The 20288-nt window shown below is 39.4% G+C and overlaps 1 protein-coding gene and 1 non-coding gene across 2 annotated transcripts in view; both read right to left on the minus strand.

Moving 5' to 3' along the window:
- HAUS6 (HAUS augmin like complex subunit 6) overlaps positions 1-20288 on the minus strand; it is a 2286143-nt gene that overhangs the window by 777343 nt on the left and 1488512 nt on the right. The gene's annotated exons all lie outside the window — the stretch shown is intronic.
- Positions 6016-6145, minus strand: LOC122793846. Its single transcript, XR_006363570.1, has one exon.

The raw sequence follows: 20288 nt of genomic DNA on the forward strand, positions 1-20288 counted from the left end.
CTGGTGAGTTTTTCTGTAATACCCAAGTGGGGAATGGTCTCGAAAGCCTTGGTAAGGTCAAATTAGGCTGTGTGAACCACCTTTCCCTCATCTATGGCCTTGGTGACTGTCTCAAAGACATCAACCAGGTTTAGTAGGCATGATCTGCACTTAAAGTCAAACTGGGACGGGTCAAGTGTTTGAAGGTTCCCAATGTCTTTGATAAGTTCCATGATGATGCACTCTATAGCCTTGCAGACCAGGCTAGTCAGGCTTATGGGGCGATAGTTACCAGGGTCAGCTGTGGCCCCTCCTTTGTGGAGAGGAATAACCGTTGCTGTGCGCAATTCTATGGGCACGTAGCCTGTGGAGAGACTGAGGTTGGACCGCGTGCTTAGGTGAAGGGTTAATTCGTTCTGTAGTTCGTGCAAGATGCACCCTGGACACCATCTGGTCCCATTGATGCTGCGTTTTTGGCTTTCGAAAGGGCTGTTTTCACCTGTGCATCTGTGATTTTTGGGACACTACACTTTTCCGGTACTGTCGTGGGCCCTTTTGGGGGTGAAGTTTGCACTGAATCTATCTGCCAGGATTTTGGCAATATCAGTAGGTTCAGTATATTTTGTGCTATTTTGCACTAGTTCAGTGCATATCTGCGAGTTGCCACTTAGATTCTTAACATAGCTAAAGAAGGCTTTGTGGTTATCTTTTGAATCCTTGGCTATTCTTCTTTCGAAGATAGCCTTGGATGATTTCATGAGGGACCTTAGTTTCTTACCGATACTGATCAAGGGTGTCTTTCCTTCTTGGGATTTGCTTTTTTTCTCAACTAGTTTCCTCCTTCTATTGTACAGCCTTGTTTATTGCAGGGTTCCACCAAACTGGTTTCCTTCTCTTTAAGGAGTGAGTCTTGGTTTTGCTAGGGATGGCACGATCCATGCATCCTTGTAGGTGCTCAAAGAGTGCATTTCTAACAGTTTCTGCATCTTGGGCAGCGTTATCCTTTAGCGTGAGGGCTGTGAAACTTAACACCTCTGTCTTAAGTAAGGTGACGTTTGCTTTAGAAAAGATTTTACTGTGGTTTCCTTAGTTGGGGGTGGTGGTGGGGTGTGGACATCCAGAGTGATTAGTTTACGGTCTGATCTAACCAGTGACGGGTTGACCTCCAGTTTGGAACACCTGTCGCCCATGTTGGTGATGACCAGGTCCAATATGTTTTCAACTCGGGTAGGGGAGTTTACCAGCTGATTCAAGGCATTTGAGTTGATGAATTCCAGGAAGCGCTGGGCCTGGGAATTTGTACTCAAGTAGTTTTCCCAGTGAATGGTAGGGTAATTGAAATCGCCCAACATCAGGGTGCTCGGTAGGACCTTCATGTTTTCCAGTGTCTCCAGAAAGGTGGAGTGGTGGTCCTGGGTCATGGAGGGTGATCTGTAGCAGGCCACGATTTGCATTGCAAATTTGCCCAATGTTAGTTGCACATGGATGATCTCAGAGGTATCATGCTGCGCCACTAACCTGGAGGTGTAGGTATCCTTGATGAATATGGACACACCCCCCTCTTTTGTGTTTCAGTCCGTGTTCTGTGGCCGAAACGTGTGGTACGAGTTGTAGCCCGGTAGTGCTGGGGGGCTCTCTGGAGCCTTGAACCAAGTTTCAGTTACTGCACAGATGTCAACTTTCTCCATACTGAGGAGTGCTTTGAGCGCGTGCATTTTGAGATTTAAATTCCTGGCGTTGAGTAGCATAACCATCAGTTTTTTAATTGTGCTGTTTATGGAGGTGGGTTTGACTTTTGAGCCTTGCCTAAAAAAGGCACTATGGGGGCAGCAAGAGCCTTGGCCAGTATTCGAAAGTCTAGGGGTGACAGGTGCAAGCAGTCTCTTGTGAAGCAACACGGCTTGTCGAGCATGTCGTCCCAGGCTGGCAGACACTGGATCCCCTTTAAATGACACCGGAAGCTTAGCAATTGTTGAAATTGATCATTTTTTCTTTATACTGAGGTATCATTCTTGGTGAGGGCAGGATGCTACTCAGGGTCATACCAGCCTGGGCTGCATGATCAGAGAACTCTTCCATGTCTCATTTCATGTAGTCCAGGAAGGTACGTCTCAGGTCATTCATACCAACATGAACAATGACAGAGTCATATTTGTACTTGTTCTGGAGTGACCCGAGTGCTTGTGTTATGTGGTGGATTCTGGCTCCAGACAGGCAGCTAACAAGTAACCTTCTGCTTGTCCAGCCTAGTGAGTGGGACGTCAGTGTGCCTGACTATAGAGTTACCCATCACTAGTGTGGTAGGTATGTTATTTCACCTTAAGGGCTGTGATTGTGCAGCACACTGATTTTGTGTTTTATTTGTTGTCTGGTTTGTGATGGGAAGTGCAGGTTGTTTGGGTGTCTGCTTTGGAGGTCTCTGATGCTTTTGCAGGTTTTAATTTAGAGCCTCTGAGTATGATTTTGTGTATTTATGTGTATTTTTTGCCAGTGCTGGTTTAGTAGGTCTGTGTGCAGCTGGAGGTGTGGTGCAAGTGTTAACCTTCTCCTCTTGACTGTCTGTTCCAGTCTTGGGTGGAGACAGCTTAGCTTCCAGTTTGGATGTATAATTGCATCTCTCGTATATGTTAGTGTTTTGTGGTAGGAGGAGAGGGTTGCCTGTGTACATGAGGCAGTTTTAACATTGCCTCAGGATACCCAGATTAACCAGCTGCACTGGAGAGTGCACCTGAAGTTGCCCTTTGGTCATGCCTGAAAAGTAGGGTGAGCTACTTAGTCGCTTGGCTGGTGAGGGGTGAATAAAGATCCTGTACCTGCTGGGCAATCAGTGTCAGGGTATATTGCTGCTTGCTATTAGGTCTGAGCAAGTGCTGGGCTGTAAGATGCTTAGGTCGAGAGTTAGACGAGTTTCAAGGGGAAAAACTGAAGAGGAGACTTACTGGAGCCAGGAATAATTTAACCGTAGCTAACCAGCACTGCCCGGTGCGCAAAACTGTGCAAACGTGGTTTTTATAGTTGAGAAATGAAAGAGAGAAATTAGCCCAAAATGGCCAATGAACTACAAACTTCTGGGCTGAAACCACTCCTTCAGGGACAGATAGGTTGCTCAAAGCTCCCCTCTCTCACAGGTGAACAGAGAAACTTCCTCCTATCCAAGTAAGGTGTGGGCAACTCAGAAACTAGTATCACAGCCCTGAATTCAGCACTAGCCTAAAAACTGGACTATACTAGCTTAAAAAGGCGGGAAACGAGGATTTTTTTTTTTTTTAAAGATAAGGCAAAAACAATAAAAAATACACTTAAAACAGCTTTAAGCGACTACAAACGATCAGAAAAGGCTATCACACTTTAAACAAATTATTTAAACAAAAAACAACTTTTTAAAAGTGCAGGCAGTCAAATAAGTACAATATGTGAAAAAAATCAACCTTTTAAATCACAACAAACACTGGAAAATCTGCGTTTAGGCAGAAAGCAGTTAAGTACAGCAAGAAAGTACAAAAAACTGATACTTAATCACTCCAAAGTCTCTCTTCTATGCTAGAAGGCTTGTATCAGGTTAAGGCTTTCTAGTGCTACCCAGTAGGTTAGTTACAGAAAAGATGGGAAACAAGTGCAGATGTGGTCTTTTAAACCTGAAAGTTAAAAGAGACGGACAAACTGTCCAAATGGTCAATAAACTACAATTTCTGGGCCAAGAACCTCTCCTCTCGTGGTTGACAGGCTACCTCCAACACAGAAAGGCTGTCCTAGATACAGCAACTCTGTATCTGGACTAGGCTAATTACAGGAAAGGTGGGTAATGAGTGCAATTGTGGCTTTTAAACCAGAACGTTGAAAGAAATGGAAAAAAAAACTGCCCAAATGACCAATAGCTACAATTTCTAGGCCAGGAACTACTCCTCTTGTGGTAGATAGGCTACCTAATGCTTACCACTCCCACTGATAAGCTAGAAGGCTTCCCTCCAACACACAAAGGCTTGGGGGGATCAGAAGCTTACAGAGAGTCCTGGATACAGCAAATCTGTATCTGGACTTGACTAGTTAACTGTACACTCTACGCAGAGCAATATACCACTTCACCATCAGAGCTGTAATACAGATGATAATATACGGTTATATTTCTTATTAAGGCTAGTATTAGAAAACAATGCTTTGCTTTGTCAAAGTATTATTGCCAGAGACAAGGTATAGCTCTGGGTACGTCTTGTGCGAACACATATGCTAACCTAGTCCTGGCATACTGGAAAGATATGGTGATATTTGAAGCAGCACATGATTGGAAAGACACTTCTCTTTAACAACAGATTTGTGGACGATATTTTTATTTGGGGGGGGGGGGGCACCACATTTGAATTAACATCCTTTACGTAATTAGAGTCTACTACCAGCTTCTTGAGATTCTCACTGAATTATTCCAGTTCAGTTATTGAATACTTGGATGTTACTATTAAAAAAGAAAATGGGGAGGTAGAGACCTCACTACATAGGAAGCCTTGTTGGACCAACAGCATGCTTAGATTTGACAGCATGCACCCTAGACATGGTTTCCAACTCATAGTCAAGGGACAATTCTGTAGAATATCCAGACTTTGCACAAATAAAAATTCCTTTATATAGGAATTGGACTCTCTAAAGAATAATTTTCAAGCACGAGGTTATAGCAAACATCTACTGAAAAAGGAAATGGACAACAGCAGTCTATATAAAATAAAGTGCAAAAACCATGGTTATATAGAGGTAAAAATGGCCTAATAAGGTAGATTCACAGGTTCAAAAAGCTAATGAAGGTTTGAAAATAAGTTTAACATACAGTAATGATATAGGTGGTATATGTAATATAATTAGGAGACAACTGGAAAATTCTTTTAACAAATGAAAATATAACTAGAGCTGTAGGGACACAACCTAGATTTATTTTTAAAAGAAAAAAAATTGAAAGATATTCTCTGTCAAGATCCTATGCATTTTAAAAACCCAGGCATCAAGAAGGGAACTTATCCATGCCTACATTGTAAAGCCTGTAAGCACATTTTACAAGGAAACCACTTTATACACCCCAGGACCAACAAGAAGTACTTTTTGCATATGCATGCTGACTGTAATACGCAAAATGTTGTCTATACTGCAAACTGTCAACAGTGTACTGCATATTATGTAGGAAAAACAAATTGCAGATAGAATTTTTAAGCATCTATCAGATATAAAGGTTAAGAAAAGAACACAATGCACTGTACACAAGCATATAGAACTGCAGAGCAATCATGTATTTGCCTTTTTGGTTATATGTGTTGTAAATAAAAGTCAAAGAATGGGTTACTTGTATAATGAAACTGAACAGAAAGAGATTCAATGGATTCTTAGACTGGGAGCTGACAAAGCCCCAGGATTAAAATTATGATGTCCCTTTAAAACCAGCTCTAGCAAAAAGGAGGGTAAACTATTGATTTTCATTGGTTGTCTTTTACTATATTACCTATGTTTTTGCTAGTGTTTTACCATCTGATGAAGGGATTTACCCGAAAACGTTTACGATACTGCTTTTATTGTTTTAATAAGTGAAGTTGCTTCACACACAGCATGATAGTACTTGCCTTACTTTTGGCTTTATTTTCTTTTGCTCAGTTAGGATCACAGTCTGCATTCTGCTGTAATTCAGCTCAACTATGCAGCTTTCTCAGATTACTGCAGGAAAGGGTTAAATACCAGCCTAGTCACTGTGTTAACTAAATTAATCAAATAACCAACCAATAAATAAATCAATAAATTCAGTGAAAACAGGCCTGTTCTGATTGCATCTTAGACATGCAATCACTTGCTCACATATTTTACAATCCACCTACTGAAAATAAAAATGGACTTAATAGCAACTGCAAATTAAAGCTCCCATACATCCCAAAAGGCTAGCACAGAAATGAACATGAATAAGAAGGTGCGAGGAGATTACAAAAGTGTTAACAGTGGCTGATGACTGCAAGCACCTCACACTTATCATACTGTTAAAGCAGGTTAACACTAAGTATGCTGTGGAATTATGAATATTTGCCCTGCATCTGTCCGTTACAATTTCCTTTAATTTGCCGGTTATCAAAAGGCAGTTTTTCTCGAGGAAGCAGATTGTAACAAACAGAACATGTTTTGGTCTGTCTGTCTTTACAAGCTTCCCAGTCATCATCCAACAATGGCGAACAACCTCAACTGTGCTAACAGGAAAACCAAAATGGAAGGCATTAAGTACAATACAATTTCTGTACAGCAACTATACATTAGAACTACTACTGTACATTGGTAAAATATTAATAATGCATCACTGTTTCAGGTAAAAGTTTTTATTTAAATGCAGCAGCCATTTCAAACTTTCCGGAAAGTGCCACAGAATGACATGTGACAGAGTGCATATGGACTCAAAAGTAGAACACAAAACTTTTACAAAGTGCAGAGTTATAAAGGATTCTGACACCACTGGGAATTAAATTTATTATTCAAAGATATCTTTTGAGAGTCAAAAAAAGAAGCTACTCTGAGCCCAGTTCTGGACCTTTCTTTCCTAAACCAATTTGTAATAGTGCTAAAGATCAAAATACTGTCACTTCACAACCTGTTACCCCTTCTTCCTCATTTAAGTTTCCTGGTAACCTAGATTTACAAAGAAGCTTAACCACAGAAAACAGTTCTGGGATTTGTGAAGAGAAATCACTCTGTGGAGACAAAATATACCTAAATTCAGGTCTCTTCTCCTGCTTAAGGCAGTCACCACACATACCTTGGACTTTGCTTAAAGAGCAGTGTGTCAAGGGGGATAACAGCGAGAGGTACCTGGAACAACAAACTCTCTAAATCACCTTTAGTCCTCAGGGCTTCCAAGTTGTTACAGATAATACCACAGTGATTGGGTACATAAACAAGCAAGGGGGAACCAGATTTCATCCCCAGTGCAGACTAGCCATATTAGCATGGGATATAGTTTTACTGCACAGTCTCACTGTACAGGCATCATTCATTCCATCAAAGCAAAACTGTGTGACAGACAAGCTGAGCAGGACAAATGCATCTAGACACATGAATGGAAACAAGATTGGGGGGGGGGGTCTACTAAGATTTGATCCATCGGTGGGGGGAGGGGGGGTTCCTCAAGCAGACCTTTTTTTGCCTCCTCTCTCATCACTTGGCAAAATTCTTCTCCAGGACTCCAAGAAAGAAGGCTTGGAAGACCAATGTCTCTTCTTTTCATTGAATAGGAATGTTACTGCATGCTTTTCCACTCTTTCCACCAATATCCATGGGATACTACTGAAGACTCTAAAGGAATCTTCCAAGATCACTGTGGTAACCCCCTTCTGACCTAGGCAACAGTGGTTTCTCCCTTATTTTGAAACGGGCCACAGATAATTACCAAAAGCTTCCTCACAGACTGTACCTACTCGCACAAGAATATTGGTGCTTGATACATCTGACCCCAAACCAGCTTCAAATGACTGCCTGGATGATAGGTCTTAAGAGACACCCGTTTACTGAGGACGTGCAGCAGGTACTAATGGAAGCAAGAAAGCCTGCTGCTAGAAAATCATACATATTGGGAAATGCTTTCCAGTTGATACCACCAATATAACCAGCACCCATTCAGGGCTAGTGTATATCTGGTTTTACAATATTTATGAGTGGTCCTTTCCTATGGCATGTCTTACTCTATAAAGGTTCATGACCACCTCAGCATCTTTGCACAGACATTCTTCACCATTCAAGGCATTCTCTTGTCAAAATGTTTTTGAAAGGGATACTGCACAACAGACCTCCAAGAAAGCCGTTGGCTCCTCTTGGAGTTCTTAATTTTGACTTAGAGAAGCTCTTTGAACCAGCTCATCTGACTGACTTAAGGTTCTTAACATGAAAAACAGTTCTGACCTCTGCAAGAAGAGTATTGGAATTACAAGCTCTTATGGTCAGTCAACCTTCTGATTTTCCACAAAGATCGAGTTTCTTTAAGAACGAATCCTCTTTTTTTTTGTCTAAAGTGATATTTGGGTTTAATTAAGCCAAACTATCCATCTCCCCATGTTCTTCCCTGAAACCAAAAGTTAGGGAGAAGGATACTTCATACATTGGATGTCAACAGACAACTTTTGTACCATTTTGACAGGAACATCGTTTAGAACTTCCAATCAGCTGTACATTTCTAGTGAAGGTAACAACCACCTGTGTCAACAGACCACTTGCAAATGGTTATCTCAGGCTATTATCTTTTATTTCCTCCACCACAAAGCTCTTCCAGGCAGGGTCAAGGCACAACGCACTAGCAGTGCCTTGGCTTTATCTATGGCATCCTGGAAAGGGTTGTACTCTGGGAGTAACTTGGTTCTCTGTACACAACACTACACACCGGATTCATCTTTGAGACAGAATTCATTTTTCAAGATTGGATGTATTAGTGTCATCTGCATGAATATATTTACAATACACGCATTTAAAGCATTTACTAGTACCATGCTTACAAGAAATAAATTTACAAGTTTTAGCCTGCACCTTATATAACCTAAATTTTTTGAAGTTTTATTTCTCTTGTAACCAAATTTCAAAGTTTTACACAAATTCATCTGAAGTTCTGACACTTGTTCAACCATTGGCTAACTTTTTTTTAATAATATTTGTACCTCCTTGGTATTATAGCCATAAGTTACATACATCTATAACCATTGTTAGCTCTTAGCTTATTTGTGAACGTACTCAAGAGTAGAAAAAATAGGTTTATACACGTTGGAACGTTTGTATGTTATTTTTTATGTATAGTTTGAACTCTAGACTGTTTATTATCCTCTCTGTATAAATTCGGATGACAGACTAAGAAGTTGTGTGCGCATAATTTTATCTTTTGTATTGTAACGTGCTGCTCTACTCATTTGCCCTGTTTCGATGTTATCAAACATGAAGGTAGAGTGCATACATGGTGTATAAATAATTACGCTTTACCTTTTTAAAAATCCAATGTCCCACCCTTGGTTGTTGTTAATGGTGACATCTAAGAAGTCAATCTAAGTTTTGCCAATGCTCTTTTTAAAATGAAGAAAGGCAGTGGTTCTAGATATACACATTAAAAAAAAGACAACTCAAAAGATGCATTACCCCCCTCCAAATAAGGAAGAGTTCATCCACAAACCTTCAATAAAAGCAAATGTTAGCAGAAGGATTTGCACTCATTTAAAATGAACTGCCGCTCCCATGACAGCATAACAATATTAGCACAGGTGTTGGTGACGAGCATCCATCACCACACCTACACATTGTTTACAAGAGGCAGATACTGAAAGAAAGTCATCATTTACAGCTCAGATAAAGTTTCACAGCCAATAGTTCGTAGGTGAACACTACAATTTGCTGATTGATGCAGTAAACACAAAGAATTCAGAATTTAGGATGCAGGATCACAGAGGGTAGATTACAGCTTATTTGGGGATGGAGTAGGGAAACTTAAGTACTATCCTCCAATTCAATGTGCATGTCACCTTACAACCCGTTTGGGGGATGCCCTAAATATATAAAACACATACAACTGCATATATGATTTTTGTTTTTAAGGTAATAATGTAACATACACCTCAATAGGCAATTCTTTCACCAAGGTAAGGTTTTAACAAGCTTACAGGGCAGGAAGCCAAGTAGGTTCAATGTAGCAGTTGGCTCTGGATGACGCATGCAGACAGGGACTGTAGCATCCTTCAGTAGGCTTGTAAGCATGTACCAGAATGTCTTACTACAGCAATGTTGCGTGTGAAGCAAACCGTTGTTTCAACTGAGCCACCAGGTAAAACCTACCCAGTATCTGTAAAGTCCAAGTGTGCAGTCGAAACAAGTCCCATTAATTCCTCAAGCAACAATCTCCTACAAAGCTAACTGCTTCTCCAAATGTCTTGCACAAAATCTACACACACTGATTAACCATCAGAATATAGTCATTATCTGTAAAACTTACTGCAAAATTCAAGTCAATCAATGACTTAACTGATTTTAAGTCACGTGATTTAGTTTTAGAAAAGTCTTTCTTGTATCTGTTTTTTCATTATGCCTGATGAAGCATTGAGTGAAAGTTTTACACTAGCAATTGTATCTGATTTTATTTGTGCTGCTGAGTATAGTTCACCGACAGATTCTATTCGTGGCTCCAGTGGCTTGCTTGATATTTTTTTTGTTATTTTAAGTATGCTGGTTTTAACTGCTATGCTGATTATCTTTGGACATTATGTTACAAGGGCCACTTCCAACTTAACATGCTTCACATGCAGGTCAGCTTTTACATTAGCTGTCTATTCCTATGAATAGTCAGTCTTGCATCATTTCACAGTTGTTGAACTGGTCCAAGAGACTTCGAACAAAACCCTCAATAAAGCTCTTATGTGGGCAGTCTTTGAGCTCTGTATAGTCTCCTCATGGACTATTAGCATGAAAAATCAATGTACTCATAGAAAAGAAATACTTGCAGGCTAGAATAATCGCAGTGTAGTACTTGAACAAAAATATCATAACAAGGATCAAAATAAACAACTTACTCCTTCTCACACAGAAAGAGAAAGTAGCTTTAACAACAGTAACTCTTTTCTTTCTGTTATAACAAACAGCTTTGCCACAAATGTACTGCTTTCTTCAGGGAGTTTCATTTTAACAGTGAACCATGACATCTGAATAGCATCTCATATAATGCCATAATTACTTGCATGGAGGAAACATGGCACTTTTCCCTAACAAAACAGGTAGTCCTATACTTCTAAATGCTCAAATTTGTACATGTGAAAGAATGATCTTCCCCAGCACACAAAACAGCACTGGAAGGTGCATAAGTGACTACTTTGCTTTCTTCTTCGACTAAGTAATTAAGCAATATTACTGGAGGGGGGGGGGGAGTGAATTACAATACGGCAATTCTTTCCTTTGTTAGAAAGAAGACTTCGCTTCAATCATAATAATGCAAGGCATGTCATAAAATTTGCAGCCTGTATGAAATTAAGTAAAAATGAAATGGCGTTATGTGCAAGGAAAACCAAGAATCATACACAAACTGCGCCACGGAAAGAAGAGGATATACAAGTAAGATTAAGTGCTTTCATCCCTAAATATTTTTATTGAACTTCAGAATAAATCATTAGGATTCATCACTTCCTTTTACAAAAGTCACATGTCATCAGTGTCCAATAGCATCTCTTAAAACCAAATTGTAACACTGCATCAACTTCTTACATACACAAAAACATCTGCACAAGAATGAACAAATACTGTAAAAAAATCAGTTATTTCCTTTAAAAGGTTTTACTTCAGTGTGTAACATTTAATAAAAGCAGCATATTCAAATCAGCATAACTAGAAATACGCATATAGCATAACTATAAGCATGAATATAATAACCTCATCTAAACCAGTCTTACATCTGAACAAGTCTTGATCAGACTTGCCTGACCGGCTATCCTGCAGTAATTTTCCTCTATAGACTACATTCACACCCCTAACCTTGGTTCTCAGGCTACGTCTTGTTTTTTAGCCTCACAGGTGCCTGGCTGTTACATTATCTCTTGATTATTCCTTTGGGAACAGAACAGGAACTGTCAGCAATTTTCCCTAGAGAAACTTATCTCATGCTTAGCCAGCAAGGTCATTCCTTCTTTCTGCTTTTCTAAAATGTATGCATAAATGAACCACTTTTAGGCCTGTTTTATTCTTTAGCCTATCTAATGTCCAATAACTACTTTAAAATGGAAAGCCCTGATTTAACAGCTGGCCCTGAGGTCCCTGACGAAAGTCTACTGGGACCTACTTCTGTAGTTACCTCACAAACGTATTATGTCTGTATGACCAGCCATAGTAACCTGGTTTGAAATATATGGGCTTTCTGCTACCTGCCACTAGAAATTTGGCAAGACAAAATCTAGAGTCATATTATAATGCTTAATGCTATTAAAATCAACATGACTACTAGAAGATATTTTAAAACTGTCCCACCCCAAACCTGGAATAGGCTTGCAAACCAATCCGTCCAAGAGGTGCCATCAATACTTTGCACCTTAGTCATTACTTTGATCTGCAAATACGTCTGAACAGATTTACTTTTACCTGGTATATAACTACAGCATTCTATCCCGATTAACCCACAAGTCCCATGATGGGATGCCAGCAGGTAATCAAGGGCCATACGGTTCTGGAGGACCACCATACGTATTGTGGTCATTTCCGAAGTGATGCCCTTTAGGCTTTTAAAGGTACTATTGGCCAAAACCTCCAGTAACTCGACACGCTTGGGTTTTCATGTCCTGTATTTAGGACACTTTTTTCACATGCCCAAGCTTTTTACAATTAAAAAAAAAACATTCAACTGCTGGGACTGGTTAAGTCCATTTCACTGCAGCAATATCAATATCTACAGAAAATATCTGGTATCTGATGCCTGCAAAATCTGTTTCTGTTTAACCACTAAATAGACAGCTTCCTCTAAGGTCTTGGCTGTAGTAATTACATTTAACTCTGATAGCTTTATCAAGCTTCAAATCACTTGTTTCAGTATATTATCCTGTTTAATTTGTCTGTCAGAATAATTGCGCTGTATGGCATACACTAAAGAAAACAATGCTGCAGTTTCGATAATATTGTCTGTTCTAGTAATTCTGAAATGATTGAACAACCTAAGGTCAAAAACATGTTTTCTGTGTCAAAGCTTGCAAAGCTGCACTCAGCAAGGCACGAAGGTTATCAAGAGGCAAGGCATGTATTTCAAAGCAAGTCTTAAGAGTTTTAGGAAGAACAGCTTTAAAACATTTTGACAAGTCCTGACCCTAAGTAACCCCAGTATTACTGCACCAGTCTTCAAAAACCATACGATTCTGAAATAATCCCTTCCTGTCATCCCATTTAGGAAGTAACAGTAACAGGTTTGATGTATGATACAATGCTCAAGCTGTGGTTACACCCACATCTGCAGCCAAAGATTTGGACTGAAAGGAAGATTGCCCTTGATCTGACATGCCTTTTGTAGCTGGTTTTAATAACTACTTATTAGTCTTAAGAAAGTCCTTTAGTTCATTAATAAAGTTTCCCTGCATCTTGTTTAAATGTAGTAATGTACATATTCTTGTCTGCAAGCCTTTTTTTTATATTCCTGAACTAATTTATCCTGTTCACTTGCAGGACTGGCTGCATTCCAACTGAACAGAAATGAATCAATCTGGTAATAAATCAGGGTGAACCTTTTTTGGGAAGCATCAAGTTTGCTAACAAAAGTATGTAAATCAATTGTCACAGCATGCACTGGTAGTACCGCTGTCTGAATAACACTGACATTAGTGCCTTGAGTGCTGCAATTCTGATACAACATATAGTTATGCATGCCTGGCATGACTTTACAAGAATCCGAAATTTAGCATTATGCACTGAACACATGGTTGCATAACCAATCCATAATTTTTGACCATACAACAGCAGGTGATTCAGCTGTAGAGATGTCTAATGGAACCATTTACTAACAGACTTGGTTATAAAATCCATATTAACAAAGTTATTTCACATTTGTTAACTGGGCTAGTCTAAATGAGTTTGCAAACAAACCCATTTTCAGTGGAGACCCAAGGGGAAAAGCCCCAGCAAACATAAGTAAAGGTAAAGTGACAATATACAAATATTATATAACAATCACAATACAAAATAATTGCAAAATAGGAAAAGGTTAACTATTTGCATTGCACTGATAGCCCCAGCAAGCATAAGCAAAGATAAGCATACAGAACAAAAACTAATAAAAATAACAATGCAAATAAAAAGTTAATTATGAAAAGAAAAACAAAAACAAATTATGAACATTAAGGGTTGCACTGAAGGCAGTGGTCTAAATTTACTACATGCAAGAGTAAAAACAAAAGGATAAAAGTTGTTCAAAAGAGGAATGTACAGACATTAATAGGAAGTGGGGGGGGATAGTGTGGAGAATGAGAGGTGGAAGAGAAAGGAAGGGGTTATAGTAGTAGTAGTAGTGGCTTACAAGTAGAACACAGATCAAAATGGGGGCACATCTCCTCCAAAAGGCTCAATAATGATGGGGTTCGCCCACAGCTCAGCCCTGGGGCTGCTTCTATTTCTTAATTGCGTCTAAATCTAAGCTGATGTCAGGAGTCCCTTTGTTGACCAAGTTCACAGGTTATTGCAAACTTGGAGCCATCATCAGTTTACTCAAGGATTTCCTGACCTTACAAGATGGTCTAATATGCATCAACAAATTCAATCAGGATCATGACCATAAGCCAAATGCTAAAAAGTGTAATATGTCCTCTGAAAAATGTAAGCATCCATGCACGTACTACAAGAGTGACACCCCACTAAAAATCAACAGCAGATGAGGATAAAGACCTCTCCCCTTCAGCCACCGTGTATTTACTATCCTTGGAAAAGTATGTACCCAGCCTTTTTGATTTATTTTACTTATTTATTGACATCTGATGACCAGGAAAGTCCAACCGGGTCAAAAAAACATTTTCAGTGGAGGCCCAGGGAGGAAAGCTCCACAGTTACATAGTTCAAATCATAAAACAATTAATCAATTTTAAACAGAGGCACTGACAAGTTGTAAATCTTGCTTGTGTCACCCTTCTCAATGCTAAGCCAGCCTTGTGTGTACATCTTGTAATAGCAGCTCTCATCTCTGGTAGGATTAAATGTTACAGCTATTGTCATTCTCCAAGTCCCACGACAAGATGTGCATACCTGCTTCCTATATAGATCAGAGTGTGTGTGTGTGTGTGTGTGTGTGTGTGTGTGTGTGTGTGTGTTTATATATATATATATATATATATATATATATATATATATATATATATATATATATACACACACACACATATACAACAGTGTCTCAACACTCCCCCCTACGCCCATTTGAGAGACTTAGACCTGTTACTATGCTGTCACCATTCAAACAGCACCATAACAGCAGTAGCACTGGCCAGGATACTGCTAACAGCACATGCTGTGACCTATATACACAGGAGGCCTCATACACCCCAGAGCGTTCTTGCAATCTGTGCATATGCAGCTCACTGTTGCAAACTCCCTACAACACAGTATCACATCCTGACACTGTTCCCTTTTCCCCAAAAGCGTGGCACCACTCCCCCACACAACAAGACAGCATACCGTCTACCAGTATAACTCGGCTCCCTCCCATAGCGTGTCCCTCGGCTCCCTCCCATAGCGTGTCCCTCGGCTCCCTCCCATAGCGTGTCCCTCGGCTCCCTCCCATAGCGTGTCCCTCGGCGAAGGGACAGACGTGTCCCTCTGCGAAGGGACAGACTTGCCAGCAACAGAGGCACCTGCCAATGCAAATGCAGGTGAGCATGACCTCACCTTTTACACAAATGGACAAGATGACAGTGGGGGGAAAAATGAATAATAGTCATATAAGGGGTTGGCATAAATGTCATACATGTTGCAGTGCAGAAGTTGCAGAAGAGTTGCTCCAACCTTCTCTGGCACTCTACTGTTAAGCTCCCACTCATCTCCTAACCTCCTCTTAACAACCCCCTTTCCCCAACCTCTTTACCCAAAACTCTACCAACTTTGTTTCTTGTCCTCCTCACTTTTCTCACCATTAATTACTCCCTGTTATGCCACGCAGATTGCATACATTAGCATTCCACCCATAACAGAATACTCCATGTTCTCTGTTTGTTCTAAACCTATTACTTTGTGTACCATAAGATGCTTTGTTACTACTATCACTTTATCAATTTGACTTTTGTTCTTAGTTTTGCAATTTACTAGAGTTGTGTAATCTTGGTACTAAGTTCTGAAGATCTGACTTTTATGTATTTTTTGCAATACTTCTGCATTAATTCAAGTTGATTTTTGTTTTAAATGTATGTATATGGAGCTTTACTCCCCGGACCTCCATTGAAAGAGGGCTCATCTTGGCCCAGTGGACTATATTCCAGGTTAAACTACAAATAAATAAATAAACCTATTGCAGGAAAACAGAAGCAAGCTTAAGCAAACATGCACTTGACAGACACAGGCACTTTGTTGCAGCCCCCATACAACCCCTAGACCACCTCCTTCAAAATCAAGTTTCGTACAGCTACAATCCACTTTAATATAGTCTGGCAGCCCCCTTCTAATAACAAACCTTAGATTGTGCATTTCACTTCATATAACACATCTGTAATATTCATTTTGCTTCAAAAATGGAAAGTCAAACTGCTTGCCTTCCTTCTGTCACAACCTGTGTAATGCCCCTGCACTGGCCCAGTAATCAAGGAGCCTCAATCCTCACCACTGACAACAGCTGGGGAAAGTGCACACTGGGAGGATGACAAGCACACACAGTAAAATACAATTTCCCTTCAGAGCATACAGAGATCACACAGTCAGTCTGGGGCTGGTTTCTCCTCCTTTTTCCAGATTGCCAATAAGACTTCCCACTGGCACCGTTATAGAGTTGCAATCTCAGCCGAGTGGCTAAACCAAGATCTCCAGTAGCCTCTCTGTCCAACAAGTGCTTCGTCTCCCTGCCTAAGTAGCTGACACACTGAGATTTGATTTACACACACACACACACACACACACCTGGGAAAGGCTGGCACAGTTTTATTAACTATGCCCCCTTCTGCCCAGACTATAAGGTAGTTCCGACTGTCACCAGCCACTCTATCAGCTACTTTAATGCCCTTAAAGGGTGTCCAATCCTACTGTGTAATGTTACTATTAATCCAAATGGTAGTTTGACCAAGAGCCAGGCTATAAGGAGCGTCACCATATAGATATGCAAGTACCCCAAAGAGCTTAAATATATCTCACAGATTTGTAACCTGAAGAAATACTGAGAAATTACAACTAAAAACAGTAACCACAGTACTGCAGGATAAACGCCTATAAAGGTCTGTACCCAATTAGCAGGACAAACGCCTATAAAGGTCTGTATCCAATTAGCAGGACAAACTCCAATAAAGGTCCGTACCCAATAAGCAGGACAAATGCCAATAAAGGTCCGTATATTAGAAAAAAACAAAAGATGTTTTAAGACAGAGAATATATGAACATGTATAGGATATAAAGGTAAGGATACCAATGCATATAGGCATAGGAATGTTTTTCAAATTTTGGATAACTGAACAGGTGAGATCCTTGGAACAGGGTGGGGACTGGAAAACAAAACTAGAATACTGGGAATTGGTATGGCAGCTAGTTTTTGATGCCTGTAAAAGCCCAGGGCTGAATGACCATGTTTCTATAGTCCCTGCACTAAAGATGAGACCTAACCTGTTATAAGTTCACAGCTTTATAAAATAATTTAAACTATTTATATTTACGGATGTGATAAGATTTGTAAATATGTATAGAGTTGTATATAGCGTTGATTTATTAACTGCTTTTATACATTGGTTTATCATTAAGGACGATCTATTAATGAGGTGTTCTCCTAACTAATCAGGATAAAGGGTTGTGTATTTAAAATTAGATCGTGTGTAATTTATTTATTCTGTGGAAGTTTCCGTGGTGAAACTAAGGCTCTTAATCTATTAATCTAAAGCTCTTAATCTATTTGTGATATTAAAATCATTTTACACATCTTGGTGTGTTAGTTTCTCTTTCTGGGTGTGGACCTCTGCTGGTGTTTGTCCTGCAGTGCTGTGGTTACTACTATATCTCACAGTTATCAGCCACAATGATGGGTTTAAATACATTTAATAATAAATAATAAAAGAACAAAACAATACTCAGCAAGTAATCAGTTATATCAGAGTTCTAAATTACAGGAAATATTTAAAACATTGCAGGACAGTCTCAAAGAAATAAACATCTAAGCTATACTTTACTATATTCCTATCTGAATCTAAAAGAGTTACTGTGACCTAAAAACTTACTTACAGAACAACAAGCAGGCAAGAAGTGGTGAGTGGATGTTCCTAGGTTCAAGACAATATACAAAATGCCCTCTCTCTCAGAGTTCTTAAATTAATATCAAATATTACTGATGGATTAGCTTGGATGACATAACTTTTTGTCACCTGACAGTTCCAAGGCTAATGCATATTGTAAGAAACTGCCAACATTGAACATCTCTTTGAAAATACAGTACTTGCGTATTATCTCAACCAGATTCCTAACCTGTCCTGATTTGTATTCTTTTCGCGAAACAATGTCTGTTAACCTAAGAAGGGGTGTGTAAACTCTGTGTTGTCAGATTTGTTTTTTCAAACAGAAAGAGGAATAACGGCAGAATTCCTCTTCTTGGGGAGCATCCTTTCCTGACCTATAAACATGTCTGCTGCTTCTGAGTAGTCTTTAATGTTACAATGAATTAAACTCACCACGTTCCCAAAAAGACAAGTGGCCTATTTCAAAGCCCTTTAAGTACCAATAGCGTAATCTGGCATTGTTAAATTTGGTGCATATTTCCGTGATTCTTTCAGCATCTATAGCACCTTGTTACTACTGTAAGTGGTTGTTGGGAGTAAACGAGTTCAGATGAACAGCGGTATCTGTGTGAAGTGGGATAATGCAACACCCATGGCACAGGAGTTTCGCTGGGGAGAAAGGCAGCAAGCCCTGAGAAATCACTGTCCCATTACTTACTATTCCTTACAGGAGCCTTTGCTTTTGATGATTAGTGCCCATGAAAAGTTAAACTGTATATTCAGGAGTAACCTCCCTTTGCTAAGGTTGTAATCAGGAATGCAGGATTTGTAATGCAGTGCAGCACTGTGGAGCTCAGAGAACAAATGAAGTACGCCAACCAGTAGAAAATCTGACGGTTATTCCTCTTCCTGCCTCATACTCACTGTGACACACTACTACTTAGTTGTGTACACACTCCTTTTAAGGTTAAGATAACTGTTTTCACCCAAACATAACGAATTATGCTACTTCAGAAATCTGGTTGCGATAAGTACTGAAAATATATAGCCTTCAGATGTTTGCAACTGCTAGAAAACATAAAACACTTACAAAACAACACAGAGTCCCCTAATGTAGGCATCCTGTCTCCTGTTGACAAACTGAAATATAACATCCCTTGTTTATGGCCCAGCAATAAAGTACTTCAACCTCATCTATTCTAAAGTTTTGCAGGTTAATCCCCTGTGTTATGAGACAAAAAAAATATATATATATATATATATATATATATATATATATATATATATATATTATTCAGATAGCTGGGCTGGCAGTATCTCCTTTGGTTACATTCTTATATAAATCATATTAATATTACAAATGACATATAATTATTTACAACATTCCAGCTAGCTTGTCAGACAATGTGACATCCTGCATAGCACTTGGTTATTTTCATGCAGTATAGCAACTGCCTAATGTCCCCAGATAAACTTTTGCTTAGTACAACAGTCCTTTTGAGAGAGATGCAAGTATTAAACATGAAGGCCTCACTCTCACATAAAACACTGACTGTACATCATTCGACACAAACCCATACAAGAATGGCTTACACTGAGGCTGCAAAATAAAAATCTTGTCAAAGCCTTCAAATGCATCAGTGAAAAATGTAAAACCACACCACCCTCAGGCACATTTACAAAGGGTCACCATAACCTAAAATCATCTAAAATCCAAATGCAATACACCACACCACTCTACAAATAAAAATGTTTCACTTGATCAGTGTCTTCATAGGAAGACCCATTGGTTCACTTCTCACCAGGCTGACCAAAACAATGTGATGTTGGAGAGCTGTCTTTCAGCAGCCAGGATCTCTGAAATAAAGGGCTTTTAAAGCCTTTTCACGTACAAATATAACTGTCTATGTGGAGATAAATAACTTGGCAGCAGAATTCTGACGGATGTACAGACAGAATATGACAGAACTCTCCATGCATGTCATAAATGTAGGAAAGACTAGTCCAGAGCAGAATCTTTTCTATACCAAAGTATAGAGAAAATCATGCCAGGTACAGAGGAAAAAACTACTGACTTCGACAATTGGCTAAATAGTTGTAATTCCCTGGGGATTATCAAGTATATGCCAGCATGGGATGAATTGCTTAACAGCCTTTCCTGCTTTGTCAAGGACTGTCAGTACCTCTAGTTTCAGAGTTCCTAAAAACGTTTTAAATCTTTTAGCCACCTCCCCTATCTTTGCTTGTCAACTACAAGTGTCTGTAAACTGCATCCTACTTTTCTAGTACCGCCTGTCTTCCTTGTTATCCTATCATTAAAGATGTTCTCAATGTGACTGCAAGGAACAATTGTGTTTACATACTTAAAAATGCTTAGATTAAGTGTTTTTGAGTGTACTGCATTTTTTCATCCCAGAGTTCTTGCCTTGGTTTACT

The sequence above is a fragment of the Protopterus annectens genome, chromosome 2.part0, assembly GCF_019279795.1.
Source record: "Protopterus annectens isolate FY-2018-M chromosome 2.part0, PAN1.0, whole genome shotgun sequence".
Taxonomy (NCBI): domain Eukaryota; kingdom Metazoa; phylum Chordata; order Ceratodontiformes; family Protopteridae; genus Protopterus; species Protopterus annectens.